This window comes from Plectropomus leopardus, chromosome 22 (genome assembly GCF_026936395.1).
Source record: "Plectropomus leopardus strain MGB_pleo_1.0 chromosome 22, ASM2693639v1, whole genome shotgun sequence".
In the NCBI taxonomy this organism is placed as follows: Eukaryota; Metazoa; Chordata; class Actinopteri; order Perciformes; family Serranidae; genus Plectropomus; species Plectropomus leopardus.
In genome coordinates this window covers 7,513,790-7,531,913 of record NC_142197.1, presented here as the reverse complement: position 1 = coordinate 7,531,913, position 18,124 = coordinate 7,513,790, and the positions used below count along the sequence as shown (strand labels likewise).

General features: G+C 40.3%; 1 long non-coding RNA gene across 3 annotated transcripts in view; it reads right to left on the bottom strand.

Moving 5' to 3' along the window:
- LOC148185856 (uncharacterized) overlaps positions 1–16,660 on the bottom strand; it is a 51,456-nt gene extending 34,796 nt beyond the window's left edge. For all 3 annotated transcript variants that reach the window (XR_015775510.1, XR_015775509.1, XR_015775511.1), the window contains exon 1: positions 16,224–16,660. This is a non-coding gene — a long non-coding RNA (uncharacterized LOC148185856). The remainder of the gene's footprint in view (positions 1–16,223) is intronic.
- Positions 16,661–18,124: the final 1,464 nt, after the last annotated feature.

The following is an 18,124-nucleotide window of genomic DNA, read 5'->3' as shown; positions in this document are numbered from 1 at the left end:
AAAAGGGTTCTGGGAAAAAAACCTAACGCCGTCATGTCATGAGTCAACTTCTGCCATGTCAACACACACATACACACACACACGCTGAATTTGTCATTCACACAGTAGAGGGCCTGAAGCCGCAGCTGAGTGACTGTTCTATCGATTCAGAAGCTTCTCCTCACCTCTGCCAGCGATTCATGCCTTAGTTAGTTTCTCCTATTGATCCCTGTCCTCTCACAGCATCAGCAGTGATCGACTTATCAGCCGGCTGATTGAAGATAAATTTCACAGCCATATCACAACCCTGCGGCTGTCTACAGCTTAATCCACTTACGCTTTGCTAATTACTGGAGTGTGTCAGAAAATGTAACGCGGCATAATTTAATTCCTATTTTCTCAGATGTGCCCAGCACAGTGAAACAACTAATAATATAGGCTATACACCACAGCCTCCACCACCACCTCCACCCTTCCCCAGCTATCGCCTGTGGGCAGCCCCGTGATGTGACTCCCAATGAGTTTCTCTGTCTGACAAGAGCCAAGGACGATCGTTCAGAACGGGAGGCAGTTTAGATAGATATGCGACGGCAGGCGTGATCCCCTCTGCGAGCAAACAACGGGGTGTTGTTTTGAGGCACGATCGCATCAGCGGGGAGGGAGGGGCGGAGTGAAACAAACACACCCCACAGCACAAATCGACTGCTTGTGCCGCTGCTTATCAGACGTCCACGCAGCAGCACATAGATGGACAGCAGGAAGTTGGGGACAAACTCTACTTTACACTTATTCAATGAGTCGCTTCACTGTCTCTCACACAAATCCATTTCCCCTCTTGTAGGAGGAAAACACACTGCTGCATGCTGGGATCAAAGCCGCAGATGACATATTGATTTCTGAATACTGACTTACTGATGGGATAACGCTACTCTCCATCACGTCACTGCTCAGCTGGATCAAAACTGCTTATTTTAGACACGGGGAATCCTCCATTAAACTCTATCCAAACCATCCTCACCGAGGGGGCTTTGGCGAACAGGGACTGAATGGTGCAACATCAAAAACAATGTTGGATTTCAAGGGGACATCTGTTCGTTCTTTCTACCTCCCCTCTCTAAAAAAAAAAAAACTTTGAAAAAAAAACAAAAACAAAAAAACCCACAATTGGCCGGGGCCTGTTTTTTTGCTGTGATGAAATGATACTGTGGTGAAGCAGAGGAGGTGGGCTCAGGAACAAATGGACACACAGACACGCATCGTCTGATGGATGCCAACCACGCGTGTCCTTGGTTGATGTGCTGTTTCCACAGCAACACGGGGTCTTTATCGTCATCACATGGAGCGCTGGGTTATGCCAGTGCAGACTACTTTAAATAGCCATCAGCAGCTCAGAACAGCACATGATTAGACCAACCGTTACAAACTCTAAAACTGTCTCTGTCGTCACCGTCATAATGAGAATAATCCCTATTTATACAACACGCTTCTAAAGAAAGCCACAAAGGTGCTCCATGTTCCAGAGAAATGAAAAGCTTGAATGAATGACAGAAAAGGAGCAGAGTCGGGGTTCAAGAAAATGTCATATGTAAATATGTAGGTATAAATAGTTGTGCAAAGATGCAACAAATGGAATAAATAAAAGGCAAGGCAGCTAAAAAAGAAAACTGAACCACAAAAATGTGGGAATATAAAACAGCATACTATAGTAGATTTGCTGACAGATAACAGCTTTGCACTTGTTGAGTTTAACTCGATATAACAGGACTTAGTTTCAGCTATGAAAAGACCAAAGTCATCTCTGCCAATAACTTTATGGTGACAGTAGAAAGAGAAGATCAAGTATGAAAAAGACTTGAGGCTGCTGTGAGATACAGCCGTGCTTTGAACTAAATGCAAACATCAGCATGATAACATGCCAGCCCCGGCAGCAGGGCATATCTGTAGAGAGGGCATGTGATTTCGGCCGAGTCTACACATACACAGGTATTTTTAGAAATGCATATTTTCCTCCTCCGGTTACAAAAAATTTCCATCCACACCAACAGTATTAAAAAAAAATCTCTGTCCACACCAAAATGCAAAAGCAGGCTGTCAAGCAATGTCAAGTGCACACCAAAGCAATAGGTGGGATAAAACCTCTACCAAGAGGCCACTTTGGCCTATCAGAAGTCTGAAGTCATTACCAGAAAACACACTCGAACATTGCAGGGGAGACACACACTGCCTGTGTATGCAGGGCTGGTCAGACGTGTCTCAGCTGCCTGTCAGTCAGGGCACATCTAAAGAAATGACGCACACTCTGACGTCAAAAACAAAGGAGGCAAGCCAAAAAACCCTGTTTTTCCCATATATACATAAACAATGAAAACAGAGTGCCTGAATATCTCCACCTGGGCAGGAGTTGTCCAAAATGTCCGTTTTCAATGACCAAAAACTGAGTTTGCGTGTTTACGAAAGGCCAAAAGGACAGAAAAAGCTGTTTCAAAAAACACCCATGTACATGCAGACTAGGCCTTCGATGGGAGGGCCCACGAAAGTATCATGACAGATGCACATTTAACCTCCACAGCAGCAACAGGGGCATTCAATGCTAGAAGCCAGCGCACAATTGTGCGGCACAAATACTGTTAAAAAAACGACTGAGCATGACCAACAATCAGCAACATTGAGTAAAGATGCACGCCCTGCATAAATACAAACAAACCAACACAACGGCGTGACCAGCAGCGCTGCATAAAGGCTCAGAAGTAGGCACAAATAAACAACAACTGAATAGCATAATCAGTAACACTGTGTAAACCAGCACAATGAAACAGCAGCAAACCACTGCATAAAGGTAAAACCACCACAACAACAGCTTTGTTTCGTCCCTACATTAGCCCAACCAGCTGACCACGGGAAATCAAACACACACAATACAGAGAAACAACACTATAATCTACATCAATGACCAGCAGACACACGATAAATATGGAAACTGTCTCACCCTCCCAGTCAGTGCTGTTCTGCTCCTTGTTGATGCAAGGACATAATGTCCTTGGCCCACCCTTAACACTGGGACCTGTAACATCCTCACAACATAGACTGTATAAAAATATGTATTTTTGATTTTGCAGTGCACTGTCGCTTTAATGGATCACCACAGTCAGTAGGATTCATTCTCTGTGAACCACAAAATTTCTAGAGCCACACGACTAAATGCCAAAACACTCAAGCGTATACAAACAGTTCATCGTTATTTCAGTTTAACTGCATATTGGTCATTAAGCGTGGTGAAGAAAACGACAATATAGCAGGGTTTAGCTGCCTAATTAACACAGAGAAGGTGACAAGAGTGTAGTAATGATCTCTCTAAACAGTACAAACAATGACTTGTTGCCAGTAAATTTGCTGATTTATTGTAAAATTATGACAGTTTGTACAAGAACTGTACCCTGTGACAGATGCGGCCAGCCTCACATATTTACCAAGAAAGCTGCCGGGCTTTTTTTCCCAAACACGTTTTACATTCAGTCCTGATTTTATGTAGTGTTGTGTGAGTCATACTCCCTAATTGAGAGTTTTCTCCCGCCCACATGAGACAAAGCAACAGCACTGCAGGTTAATTGGCAGTTGTAGAGCCCGCAGGAGAGCTTTTAGTTGCCTGTTATGCAGTCATCATCATGTCTTTCTTCCCTTTTTAGTGTGCGTTTCACATGGCGGAGATTTGAGGGTTAATTTGTGCTCATGCAGACCTTTGCTCAAGTACATTTAGGAAAACTAAAAATGTTCTATGACTGATTTGGTTCCTCTTTGAATACAACAAAAACAAAATTAAATTCAAAGTGAGGTGAGGGTACCATTGGGTTTTAATGAGGTTTTACAGCTCCAGCAGTCAAAATACAGGACACACACCATCAACTCAGGCTATTTATACCAGCATCATTTGCAGTTTGATTAGACATTTAAAGAATGTCTCTTTCTAAATTCAGTCCCATGAAACTTGACACTTCTCTTTTTATTGGTTAGTTTATCATTAGCTTGTTTTTCTCTTCTGTTTTGACCCTGTTTAGTGTTTGATTACTGAGCATTTCTTCAGAGTATACAGTTGAATTTTAAATGGGATCCATACCCTTTCCTGCATATAAAGCAAGTACAAGTGAGCTGCTGCAGGCTACAGACACAAATGAATGTGATAGAGTCAAGAGAAAAAGTGTTGTCTTTGTCAGATTTTCAAGAACATTTAATGGGTGATAAAGATGGACTAATTACAGGAACACTTCTCTTCAAAAATTAAATTAAAAAAATGAAAAAAAAGAAACAATTAAAAATCCAAATGACTTTTAAATTTATGGAGCGTTGCATTGGCTTAAGATAAATTAACGCTGCATGACTTTATAAAGTTGACATATCACTTTACTGTTTAGTGTTCACACTACACAGCTTGCTGTCTTGTAATCAGCAGTCTCATAGTTATTTTGGTTTTCACACAACTGACCAGAGACAGGGGGGTCACACACTACAAGATTTTTTACTAAAAGGAATCCCAGATAAGTATGTCACGAGGGTCAACCTACAACCTGAGGTCCAGGGAGAGTGTACTAGAAAGTCAAAAACTGACAAAGCAGCGCTCCAAGTAAATCATTAGGCTAATGACCTACAGAACACGGCGTGCAATAGCCCACCTTCCACCTTCTTTTCTCCTCTCTAACACACACACACACACACCATAGAAAGTGTCACAGCACCACTTGTCTCTGTCCCCAACAACTCTTTCGCTCTCATTGGCTGTACTTGCAGACAAAGTCCAGTACAGGTCCAGATATTTCAGAGAGCATAATAGATATGTGAAAAGCATCTGTAATGCAACAGCGAGCCACTCCCCTCATGTCTTAGAACAACTTACGTAAAGGGAATTGAGCACCAATTTGCAAGTGCCAAGTCATGGCTGATGTGCCTCTGATCTGGGACTTTTGTTAGGGAACTTAATAAACTGTCATCGCAGAAAATCAGAAAATCATGGCTGAAGTCAGGTCATGTTGACTAGGCAGAGCATTGAAGTCAAAGCTGCCTTAGTCATGCTTCACCATAAGTGGCTCATTTATCAGCTGATTGGCTACCAGCTGACTGGTGTCATTCTGTACTTATGCACAAGGCAACATTTATAACTTGACTTAAGCACTATATTTTGACTGCCCAAAACATGGAGTAAATGTCAAGTTATGCTGTAATCATGTCTGTGAAAAGTGTATTTCCAGCATACAAAATATGATTTAAATACATGTTACTTACATCTCAATTTCAAATTAAACGTATTCAGAAATTTAGAATCATGCTAAACTAGAGACCTTTTTGCGATACTGCGATGAAGTGATCCGCAACTTAAAAAAGAATGTGAACCAGGGGTGTCAGGTCCTACCCCCATTAACTTCCGGCCCCCTTGCTCAGATAAAACCCATCTATGAACTCAGCCTTCACTGTGATTTAAACTACACAACTACTAAGTTTCGTGATTTCATCTTCCGCAGCTATGACACCATCATGGTGACAAAATCTGTCCACAGACAGACTTATAAACACAATGCAAAATACTCAAAACCCCTTTAACACAAACACACACACACACACACACACACACACACACACACACACACACACACACACACACACACACACACACACACACACACACACACAACAATCTGAAAACAATACCAGTACTGGAAACATTGGCTGGTAACAAGTGTATTCATGCCAGCATTATTTGACATAATTGAATATATTCTCACTGTCCACAACATATTATTATGTCAACATATAGGAAAAAAGTCTTTTAATACTCACTTTGACTACAATATATGTATTTGCTGGTTTTTACTTTACCTCTTATATTTAAACATGAACAGAGTTTGGAGCTTTGTTTAGGAAAGGGGTAATTTTATCCTTATTATGATCACTATACTATAATGTGTGTGCCAAGAACATTACACTGATATTTCTAATAGCTGTTGTCTACATCTGCAAATATTTATTTTAGCTTGTTTAGTATTCGTATTTCAATAGCCTCAACTAATATTGTCAAGAAACTGCATTTTTGTTTGCTGCATGGCACAGACTCAGCACGCACATGCGCGCGCGCACACACACACACACACACACACACACACACACACACACACACACACACACACACACACACCACACACACACACACAAACAGATATACCCCCTATGGCCAAACATCATCTCTCTTCCACACTGCTTAGTCACAGACGAGATTATCAGCTAGTTGTAGGTGGGGGCTGACTCATGAGGGAAACATTAATCACAGCTGTGTCAACATTTAGGTGTTGTGACATCAGCTGTATCTTCCAGCAACTGCAAATGCAGGAAGTGACAACAGTCTAATTTGATAGCATCTAAAAGCCTCTGCGATATTGCCACAGTTATGATATTACAGCTCAGGAAATTTGCACTAATAGGGAGCCACAGTGTGAGCTCATACTTCACACAGGTGCATTGCAGCAGAATTAGCTCTAGAGGGAGCTATGAGTATAGAAGCTAGCGCTGATGATGCTGCAGGTCGAGAGCGGAGACATAATGTACATTGCTGAACTAGTTTGATATCTTTGCAAAAATTCTGAGCACAACAAATGTCTGAAAATATATACATTTAAGAAGAAGACTCAATTTCTTATTAAAATATGTTAAAAATTGAGATAATTCTATTTGTTTCTGATGTTGCCTCAGTTTCTCCCACTTTCAAAAGGTTCACAATGTCAGGGTTCCCACACACTGTCATGGACAAAATTTCAAAACTTTTCCATTACTTGTCAAGGATCCCTTTTTTAACTTGCCCCACTTGCCCTGCTTTTTCCAACATATCAGATTCAAACTCAGTTCAAACCTAATTTCAGCATCTTATCTGATGCGTTCAAGGACTGCTGAGAATTTGAAAATCCAACAATAATTTCTGTAGTCACACATTTTGCCTATTATAAATTGTGTAAATTTGGCCGTTTGTGCAAATAAATCAACCAAAATTTTAAGTTTTCTATAAAAACCGCCAAAAAAATTCAAAGATTTTTTTTTTTTTTGGTAAAGAAGAAGAAAAAAATCACCCAATTTTGAAAACAAGCCTTCCAAACCTGCAGGTCAGTGACTGTGGAAGGCGTGTTATCTTAAGTTGGCTGTAAAATAAATACAAAATACAGCCATTTGAAGTTGTATGCTCCCCATAGCCAAAAGTGGTTAAAAAACTATTTGACATACCTAGTGGGCTTGCATGAAGGGATGTTATATTTATGTAATTTAATCATTACATACAAAACATTGCCATGATTTTTCCAAAACCTTAAATGATCCATAGTTCCATGACTCTTCCAGGCCTGTAAAATGTGATTGTGAAGACTTTTCCAGGTTTTCCATGACCGTGGGAACCCTGCAATTTCTAAAAGAGGCTGGATCTAAGAAGACCATGATTTAAATTGGTAAAAGAGGGAAAAATTAAGTTCTAAAAGCAATCTGTAACTTTGATCAGCTCACAGTGCTGGCAAGCTACTGTCTTTGCAAGAAAAGTAAGATTAGAGAAGTCAGAGTTCGATTAAACGACTAGTTAAATTGGATAATGCTGCAGTGCTGCAGCCTGCTAATGTGCACACCACATAAAGCCATTAAGTGGACGCCGGCGGAGATGTATCCACTCTGACACTGTTTACTGTTGACAGTCGGCTCCTCCTCCTCTCTTTTTCCCCTGTTAGATCACAGACTGCTTCTGCTCAACCGCCCGGACAGCAATTTCCGGATACAAAGATGAGGCGGGCATTTGTGCGTGGTTGCGGGGTGCTGGGTGTGTTGACGTGCGGGTGAGCAATCACAGAGTGATAAATAATTAAAGCTAGTTTTCTGGCGTAAAACATGTAGGAACAGAAGTGATTTCAAAAGACACAGACGGAGAGAGGCTGATAATTACGGCTCCTATTGATTATGTGCTTTGCCTCCGAGAGATTTTTTCCCCTTTGTAATTAGGCATCGGATTCCTCTAGAAGTGCCTCTAAATGACCATTTACAGGATTAAATATAGATGAGAGCTGGTCTGAACTCCCTGTTCCAATAACAACTATATCTCTTTATGCTTCACATCAGCAGCAGATGAATACAGACGACAGCGTGTATTCAGCTGAAAGCAGATCCATTAGCATATTTACTATATGTAGAAACATTTTCGAGTGGATGAGTCTCAAAATGCTCTTCGTCTTTTCCACCGACTCAGAGCAGGTGGTGAGGTCAGGTAATGTTCAGAGGAGAGGCTCCTACGCTGGAGCGACGTGCACGCAGAATGGATGCGCGCTTGTCTTAATTGCAAAAAGTGGAACAAAACAATCATTTGGTTCCACGCTGTTATGAATAAGGAGTGATTCATTCACAGTGAGAGCAGCAGAAGGCTGCTGCCCACGGACAGGCTGAGTGAGTGGAAGAGGAGGGGGTCCACTCAGCAGACAGCAGACTCACACAGGAACATGACAGGAGCTGCATCAAAGCTGTCATGATCATCCCTGTTTGACAATGTGTGGCTAAAAAACAGAAATCTATTTGTCTTTCCTTGTGGCTCAGTTAATTCAATTAATGACTTGAGTATGAATAATTAAATGATACATCAAAGATAAGAGAAAAAAAATTAAAACCCTCAAAATAAGAGAAAAATAAAAAGAAAGTAGGGGTCAACCGATTTTTCAGGGCCGATACCAATACTGATTATTTGTACTTAATGAGACTGATAACGGATATTTGGAACCAATATGCATTTATAACAAAACTAAAAGTCTTTCTGTCAAAATTTAGAATTTGAAATATGACAGACTCTTGCACAAATCTTTGCTTTAATGCCTTTAAATGTTTACTCAAAACTTCAGTAAAGTAAAAATTTGAAATAAAATTAAATAAATAAAAATCGCTCCCTGAGGTTTTACAAAGTAAAAGTTCCTCCTGACACTTTCTTTGCTAGTATTGCAGGCTGCCTTCCTTGGTGTTGTTGACCGCAATACAAACAAATTTTTATTGATTAATTTTATCAACTGTCATTAAAATAAAAGGCCGATACAGATAATAATAACTCACGGACTTTAAGATGAGGGAACCAGAGGAGCTGAAATGTTAACATTTTCCGTGTTTTAGGACTTATTTCTGGGATTCTCTATTACGCTGCTCATCTCAATTTTCACGTTTCAGCTCTTTTTTTTCTCTACACGTGGCTACGCATCCCTCTGCAGGGTAAAAACTACATAGAACTGTGTGAAAAAAATGAAAATCTGTTAGAAAATGATTAAAATCAATACCTTATACCAGAAGCAAAATGATGCAGCGATTAACCTCGTGGGTGATTTTACATTTCACATAATAAATCAATCAAATCAATGCATCCAGGAATCTGTGGACAAAACAATCAAGCTTATTAATTCAGCACCAGTTGATATAGCCTACGCCAAACTCTACATAACCAACTGTATAATCACTTGGCAAAACTCAGCATGCACACAGTGAGGCTGGCAGCAACCAAACTCTACAAATACAGAGTCTGTGTAGCAGGTAAAAACCGCTAACCGATCACGTGTCACATCTGTGCCCCATGTATATCGGCTGTAAGTCCTAGAGTGTTAATGAAGACTGTGTGATATGGTCAAAACCTTCACAACAAGACAGTAAGTGGACTTTCAGTGGAGATCGTTTTCAGCCAACAAAAATGATCAAGAATGAGCTCATTACAGTCATTACACCTTCCAGATTTGGCGCCACATCCTCTCTTACAGACCTGATATGGTGTGTCTATAAATGCGAGCGTTTGCCTTAAACTCTCTCGTAGCATAACAGCCCCACGTTCAGTGTGAGATGATGATCAAAACCACTGATAAGTTCAAATTCAGCCTCTAAGAAAGCAGAAACACCATGGTTTTCCCGGACTTGTAACGTGATGTTGGAATTTGTGTGGGGAAAGTTAATGCCACCGTAACACTTCGTCCACCGTTTTAGTTAAAAAGCTCATGTGACTGGCGCTGGACCTTTGCTGCTCCTCAGCAGTGGGCACGCAGGAATGTTAAGAGGCTGGAAATGCACTGTTTAATCCCAAACATCCTCATCAAAGCCTTGCGGGCCTGCTCTCACTGGACCATTGTTCAGAGTGCGAAGGAGGGAGAGAGAGCATGGGGTAGACCTGCTTTGAAACTCAGCTCAGCACTCAGTGTGCCCTTTACTCGTTATTAATGAGGGATTTTGTGTAGACAGGCTTTATTTCAAATAAATGGATATGTAAAGACAGAAACAAAGAGTATACACACGGGCATCTTGGCCATAAGAATGTTACTATATTTCCTGATAATTAGACTTAATTGCTTTTTTTGTTTTCACATCATTATTAACTTTGTCATTGTATCCTTGTTAGCCATTTTTCTGTTTGGATGGGATTGTTGTTTTGTCCTAACTAGTATTGTAACTAGTATTGTTAGGCGTGTCAGCACTGCTAGTGGTGCTGACATAGTTAACAATGCTAAAGCGGTTTTGCGTAGGGCGGGGGCGATTCATCAGTATAATCGACGTCATCGATTACGGAAATTAGTCCATTTTGCAAATCTTGAGTCAGCGTGTCACGCATTAATAAGCTGTGCCCAGTAGAGGCATGAATACCTCCAAAGAGCAAGCTGCAGCCCACAGCTGCGGCTAAAAGGACTTCAGAAATGCACCTGCTCTACACGGACACTTTACGTGAAAGCATCCCAGGGCGCTTTGTCAAGACGGCAGCAAGACAGACATGTCCTGTTTATTTTTTGTCTCCACTCAAGCAAGATATATTAGGATTATCAACACGCTGAACGTGTTTAGTCACTTAAACCCCGACCGCACAGCTACTTACTTTACACTAAGCATTACCTATGAATGTTATTCATCCGTTTTATATTTTCAATTCACTTTAATGGCCATGCACAGGTGGGAAAGTGGCTCAAACTAATGTTACAGACTGTTATATCAGTGTGTGCTGTTCTAGTCTTTGAATCGTTTGTTATTTTCCTCGAAAAGGCACATCTGCCAGTGATTATCTTAATATCTACAGTGATGAAAATAAACCCATGTCATGACCATTTTAAGTCATAAGTCAAGTGCTTAAGAAAAGATACAGATTCTCTGCTTCAGGAAAACTGCTGCTGTGAAATACAGCAAGGTCTGTAGATTACCTTGACTATCCCAGTCATGATATCTGGAAATAACCATAGCTGTTGAGTTTTTTTTAAAGGTTTTTTTTTTCAGTGCTTTGAGCACAACAAGCCGAATGCCATCTGGTGCCATTATATTGGAGAGAGGGCAGAGATCTCCACAGCTGATATCTCCAACACTCTGCAACTCACACCAAAACAATCTAGACTGATAAACAGACTACAGGCAAGGGGAAAAATATGTATTTTTGTTTTTGGGGTGAACTGTCCCTTTAATCTTCTTGTGACGCCTCTAATTCAGCTTGTGATCCCAGAGAGAGCTCCTGACCCCTGGGCTGAAATATAGAAAGTAAGATACACATTCAGCCATCAACTGACTCCAGTGCAGAAAGAAACGCTTTGAGAAAGACTCCACACCAAATTAAACACAGGCAGCGACAGGATCAGAGAAGCCAGAACAAATGAGCTGGAGGGGAATTAAAACTAATCACATGGATACAGAAAAAGGAATGATTGAGGACGGACAAGAATAAGAAAGTTATTAAATGAATGGAGTGAATAAGGGCGTGCATGCCAGCTGTGAGCCATTTTTAGCTCATTCAGCCGCACAGCGCCTTCTGCTCCACCTACCACATTGATAAAGCCCTGAAAAAACACGGCTATTTCTGACGAAAAGTTTCTCCTAAAGGGTCATTGGACAACTGGCGTCACTCTGAGTGGACTGAAATTACCACTTGACAAAGACACGATGTTCCCAGGTGAAACACCCCGCGCGCCCCCGCTCCCCAAGACCCACCCACCTCTGTCGTCGGACACCTAGAAACATCAGTAGCTATTTATAACAACTTCATCCCGTCACTATGAAGGAATATCTCTCCGTTTTCCTCCTCTCTCCCGCCTTGCCTCCTCGCTCACTGTTGCCATGGAGCTCAGAATCAATGACATCACGGGGAAGAGTGTGTCTGTGCTTACATGTGTGTGTCTGTGTGTGTCTGTCTGTGTGTGTGTGTGTGTGTGTGTGTGTAGATGAAAGCAGGAATCTGCAGACTGAATGAACATGGCGAGCAAATATCAGGTGACGAGCAGAAGCAGGCATCCAGCTGGAGCGTGCACACACAGCATCCTGCATGTAACACACACACACACACACAGGCGCGCGCGTGCGCAAACACACACACACACGCACACACATGCACACAAGCACACAAGCACACGTCCTGCACATGGCAAACAGACATAACCACATCAAGCTCATACAGCCCTCCATCCGCCCACTTACCAACCCACACACAAACGATCTGTCACACTCTCAAAAAAACAAATAGATAAATGGGTTAATGATAATGACTGAATGTGTTTTTTTAACTGGCTGCTGTGTTATGACCTGGAAAAAAGCATCTGTACCCAACGCACATCTGATTGTTAATTAAACAGAGTGAATACAGAATGTCGTTTTAAATGTCTCAGGTTATTAGTTCTCAACTCAGTCGACAGAATAAATGTTGGCTTTGTACTTTTTTGCAAACCCTGCAAATGTCAGATTTGTATGTTTCATAAGTACCAGTTATTGCAGTTAATATATTTGTGATTTTTCTATTTTATGTTGTGACAAAGCTGTGGTTAGGTTGAGGCATAAAAACCACTAGGGTTAGGAAAGCTACTGGATATATTCTGATCTGTTGTCCAAAAAAAAACACCTGCTTTTGTCACTCTGAACATAGCTGGACATTCCCAAAATCTTGTTAAAACACATCCGCTTTTGTCACTACAAACACAGCTGGAAATATCCCAAACTGCTGTTAAAAACACAATCTTTTGTTGTTACAGTGTTAGAAATGTCCCAAACTGCTGTTAAAAAGCACTTGCTTTTGTTGCAAAAAATATTGCTGGACATGAACAGAACTTTTGTTTAAAAAACAGCTGCTTTTGTCTTTATAAAGACAGCTGAACATGTCCCAAACTCTCAGTGAAAAATATCCCATTTTGTCACTACAGATACTACTGAACATCTTCCAAACTGTCATCAAAAGTACCTGCTTTTGTCACCACAAACACAGCTGGACATTGCCCGAAATTGTCTTTAAAAACCACCTGCTTTTGTCGCAACAAGCACAGCTGAACATGTCCTTAACTGTTGTTAAAAATACCTGTTTTTGTCGCCACAAACATATGCCGGACATTTCCAAACCATCATTAAAAACACCTTTTTCACTACAAACAAACTCTCATTAAAAACACTAGTGTTTGTCACTACAAACACTGTTGGACACATACCAAACAGTCGTTAAAAACAACAGTTTTTTTTTAAGCTACAAACACAGCTGGCCATCTCCCAAAATGTTGTTAAAACGCCCACTGTTTTCACAACAAACACTGCTGAACATGTCCCAAAAACTGTCTTTAAAAAGGACCCACTTTTGTTGCATCAAACATCCACTGGACAAGCCCCGAACTGTCATTAAAAGACACCGGCTTTTGCCACAACAAACACCAAAGGACACGCACCAAATTGTCATTTAAAACACCCGCTTTTGTTGCTGCTAACACCACTGGATATATCCCGAACAGTTATTAAAAAAACACCTGCTTCTGTTGCTATAACATCACTGGACATATCCCAAACTGATGTAAAAAAAAACCCAATTTTGTTGCTACAAACAACTCTAGTGATGTCCCAATCTGTTGTTAAAAACACCCAGTTTTGTCACTACAAACAGTGTTGGACATGTCCCAAACTATTGTTAAAACATACCCGCTTTTGACACCAGACATGTCCCACACTGTTCCCCGCTGCTGCCGCTTGACATAAATATATACATGTCAATGTGTCCCTGGAGGTTTAATTTTTGACATACAGTAGTGTCTTTGCATTTCAATTTGGGATGGGACAAATATTTGGCATGACACAGGAATTAAAAATGAACTCTCAGTAGGATAAGATAATATGTTTATCTTTTGTGAATAGACCCTTTAAATATCTCAGGCGGGCCGACAAATTACTGGCAGGGTGAGAGGCCACTTTGGAGTACATGGCTAAAGCAGCAAAAAATAGAAATCTCTTAAGGATGGAAAAGTAATGCGATAAAGGAGCCAACCATAAATAATCACACACATGACGTCTACGGAGAGATCCAGATTCCAGTGTGCGAGAATGTGCAGCACAGATGGAAAGTGTGTCCAGTTGGGTGTTACAATGCGCCCTGTCCGACATGGTTGCAGAGCTGATAAGCTTGTTTTATCTCTGTTACCAACTGCTGCCCCCAGTGAGAGTGACTGAGAAGAGAGCAGACAGTAAACACAGCAATGGACCAACACTGAAATAATGCCTCCATTGTTCCATCTATTTACACCCTCCTCCTCTCCCTCGCACACACACTTCAAACATCCCCCACCCTCTGTTTACTGCTGAGAGAAACCTCAACAGTGTCACCCGTGTTGCTTTTACACTGCTACATCATGGCCGCCCCCTTGTTTACTTTGTCTTCTTCTCCCTCTCATCTTTAAAGGTGCTATTAATATAGCATATGCCTGCCCCCCCCCCACCCACATACACACTCTTCAGCTCCTCCACACAAGGGAGCCAAACCCCTCCTTCATCACATAAACCCTGCCTCACACTCCTTTCTCTCATCTATCTCTCTCAGACTCGTCACACCTTCCTGCCACGCTGTAACAGAAGCTCAAACACGGGGATGCCGGGGTTAACGCTGCTGCACCACACATGCAAATCAGCACTGTTCTGCGTGTGCAAACAACCCACGCATGCAAAGTATTTGTGTCGTCCAAAGTGCGTAAATGCACAACCGACCTGGGAATCCCTCACAGCATGAGAAGCAAGGGAGTGTTTGAAGATGAATCTTTCTTCAAAGTACATTGTGTAACTCTTGACGAAGGAAATGATAAATCCTCTAACTACAGCTGTCATTTGTAGCAGCAGTGACAGCCGAAGTTACACACCTGCACATTGATTTAAAGGTGCAGTGTGTAGTATTTAGGGGGATCTACTGGCAGAAAGGGCATATAATATCCATACCTGAGCAAACTGGCCTTCAATAACATTAAAAGAAGGCAATGACCTTTACAAGAAATGACCCCAAACAATTCTAAATTATTAAAATTTTCAAAGAACCTTAAACTTGGACATATGCAGTGGCAGTCACACAACCGCAGCTGCAAAGGCCTACACAGTTCATGGTACTGTAGAGGGATCACATAGAAAGAAAGGCGTACCTCCCAGAGTACATTTTAAGCTTCAAATACTTCATTTACTGCATTCTGGTAGACGTTTGTATACCAATTTATGGTGTAAATGTCCTTATGTAAAAAAAACAACAACACATATTTCAGGTGGTAGTCGACAATTCAAAATAGGAAATATTATGGAAAATAATGCTCTCCAGTGTTGCTTTCAAATGTTCATTCTCCTGCAGATCAACTTTTCATTTCATTGTATCCCTGCTGAGTCAAAATACTGGCATGATTCACTCTTCAGACCTGTTGTGTGTCTTTTGTGTGGGAAAGTTGCTTTAAATGTGCAGGCATTAATGAATAAACCTCGAGACTTACAGAGTGAAAACTTTGTACAATAAGAAACTGTGTCAATGATTAACTAAAGCTGTTGGTCGATTTTGAGGTTATTTTAGAATCGGTAGACTTAAGGGCAAAAATATATACAGTATATATATTTAGCTTGCACTGCGTTTTTCAAAAATACATTCGCTTTTTCTATATTTACATTACACTTTGGTTTTATTGTCAAAAAAAACTTGTCTCAAAGTGTTCTCAGCCATTTCAATTATTTAATATATGATGCTTTTAAATAGTAAAGGAGTTAAAATCGGCCCTTTAAAAATGTTGTGCAGCAAATCTCCAGCGTCTCCAATGAAAATGACTCATATGGTACAGATACACAGGCAAAAAGGCAAATAAAAAGCAAGTAGCCACTGGAAACTTAATAAAATAGACTGACAAAGCCGCCAAACAACAACAAACAGCAACATGCACAATAAACTAACATGCAGGAAATATGACAACAAATGTAGCTTAAAAGGTTAGCTAGCTTACCTGCGATGGCTGCATATCAGCGTTGAAGTTCACAAATAAAGTCCAATGTGTTTCAGTAGAGCACGAATAAAGTTCAGTCTGTGTCCCCGCTGTTGCAGGCTTCATCTTCATATTCTGTAGAAATCATTTAATAAAGTCCCCAGCGGCTGAAAAGTGGCCGCTAACAGGTTGATTTGGAGCTAACTGACGGTGAAAACAGCGCGAGTCAGTTTTTACCAAAAAAAGCTGAATTTAAACTTCCTCGCGACACTGTCCTACAACAAAATTAACAATCCGGTGTAGTTTGTTTCGTCGTTATTTAAAGTTACAGCTAACTAACAGCAGCTAGCCTAGCCTGTATTCCTCTGCTACTTTATGTTTGTAAAAACTTTATAGACACTCTTCAAACAACATTCACGTGACAACGCGTACTGCGGAGGATGTTGCTATGGTGATGAACTCACCATAGCAACAGAACGAGGGTAGAACGGACATACTCAAAAAGATTTAAGCATCCTTTATATAATTTTTAAGCAGGACTTCAAGGCCTACAACTTTACGGTTTTGATGTAGACCATGGTAATTTAATGTGAATAGTCATAGTATTTCAAGAAAAAAATCGTGATATTACAAGAATAAAATAACTAAAAAAAACAAAACTTGTAGCCTAATATTAGGTGATTAAACTTAATGTAAAAAGCAGAGTTGGTGGAGACCAAAATTATGGAGTATTCGTTGAAAAAAAAACAGTGGATTTTGAGAATAAAGTAATAATTTCAGGGAAAGGTTATAATATTACAAGAAAATTGTTGTAATTTAATGAAAGTCATAGTATTCCAAGAGGAAAAAGGCTGTAATATTACAAGAATAAAGTCATAACTTTGCAAGAAAAAAAGTTGTAGCCTAATTAGGTGATTTAACTTAATGAATAAAATAGATGAAAAATATTTTCTCATGAGTTGGTGGAGACCAAAGTTACAGCAGAGTATTGGTGTCACATTAAAGGAAAATACGATTTTGAGAATAAAGTCATAATCAGAACATGATTTTGAAAATAGTCAGAATATTACAAGAATTATGTTGTAATTTCATGAGAATAAAGTCATACTTTTGCAAGAGAAAAAAAGTAATGATTTTACAAGAAACAAATAGTAATTCTCAGTCATTGAAGATGAAAATTTAAGGGAAAAAGTGTTGCCTGAATTTCCACCCTTAATCTGCAATTTTTTCTAGTAAATTTGCAAGTTTTAATCAGGTAATTTTGCAACCTTTTCTGTAAAATTTGATGATTTTAGTCTCATTAATTTACAGATTTCATCTTGTAATCTAAATTTTTGTTTTTCAACATGGCCCTAATCCTTCTTCATACACAACAGATGAAAAAGGGGAGTGAATATGGGACTTACATTTGACAGGTGGCCAGATACAATCACTCCAAAGTGATGCTACCTGTGTAAGCTGGATGTGTAAATTAGCAACTGTTTGCTAACAAATCCAACTTTATAAGGTAATGTCAACATTATGCTTACAGCTTGTTACCTGCCTCCATGTGGCCTAAATATTTTACAGCAAAACAGTGCTTTTTTATGCAGCTCTGTCCCTTTGATCTCACGTTATTATCCCTGAAGAGGTATTGTTATAGAGGGAAACCATCACCAATGTCCACAGGTCATGGAACCACATATTTACAATGCAAATTATGTTAGGGTGACATACTTCAAAGGTACACATCATTTAGAGATCGAAGACAGCCATATTAGTGCTTTACGGCGCAGTCAATAGCAAATAGGAAAATAAGATTGAGGTGGTTTCTCTATTAGTGCAGGCAAGTTAACCTTTTTCGTTTGGCCAAATGTGCAGGCATGATGAGCAATTTTCATTAAAAAAAGCCTTTCAATGAGTACTGCTGCAGGTAACGCAGC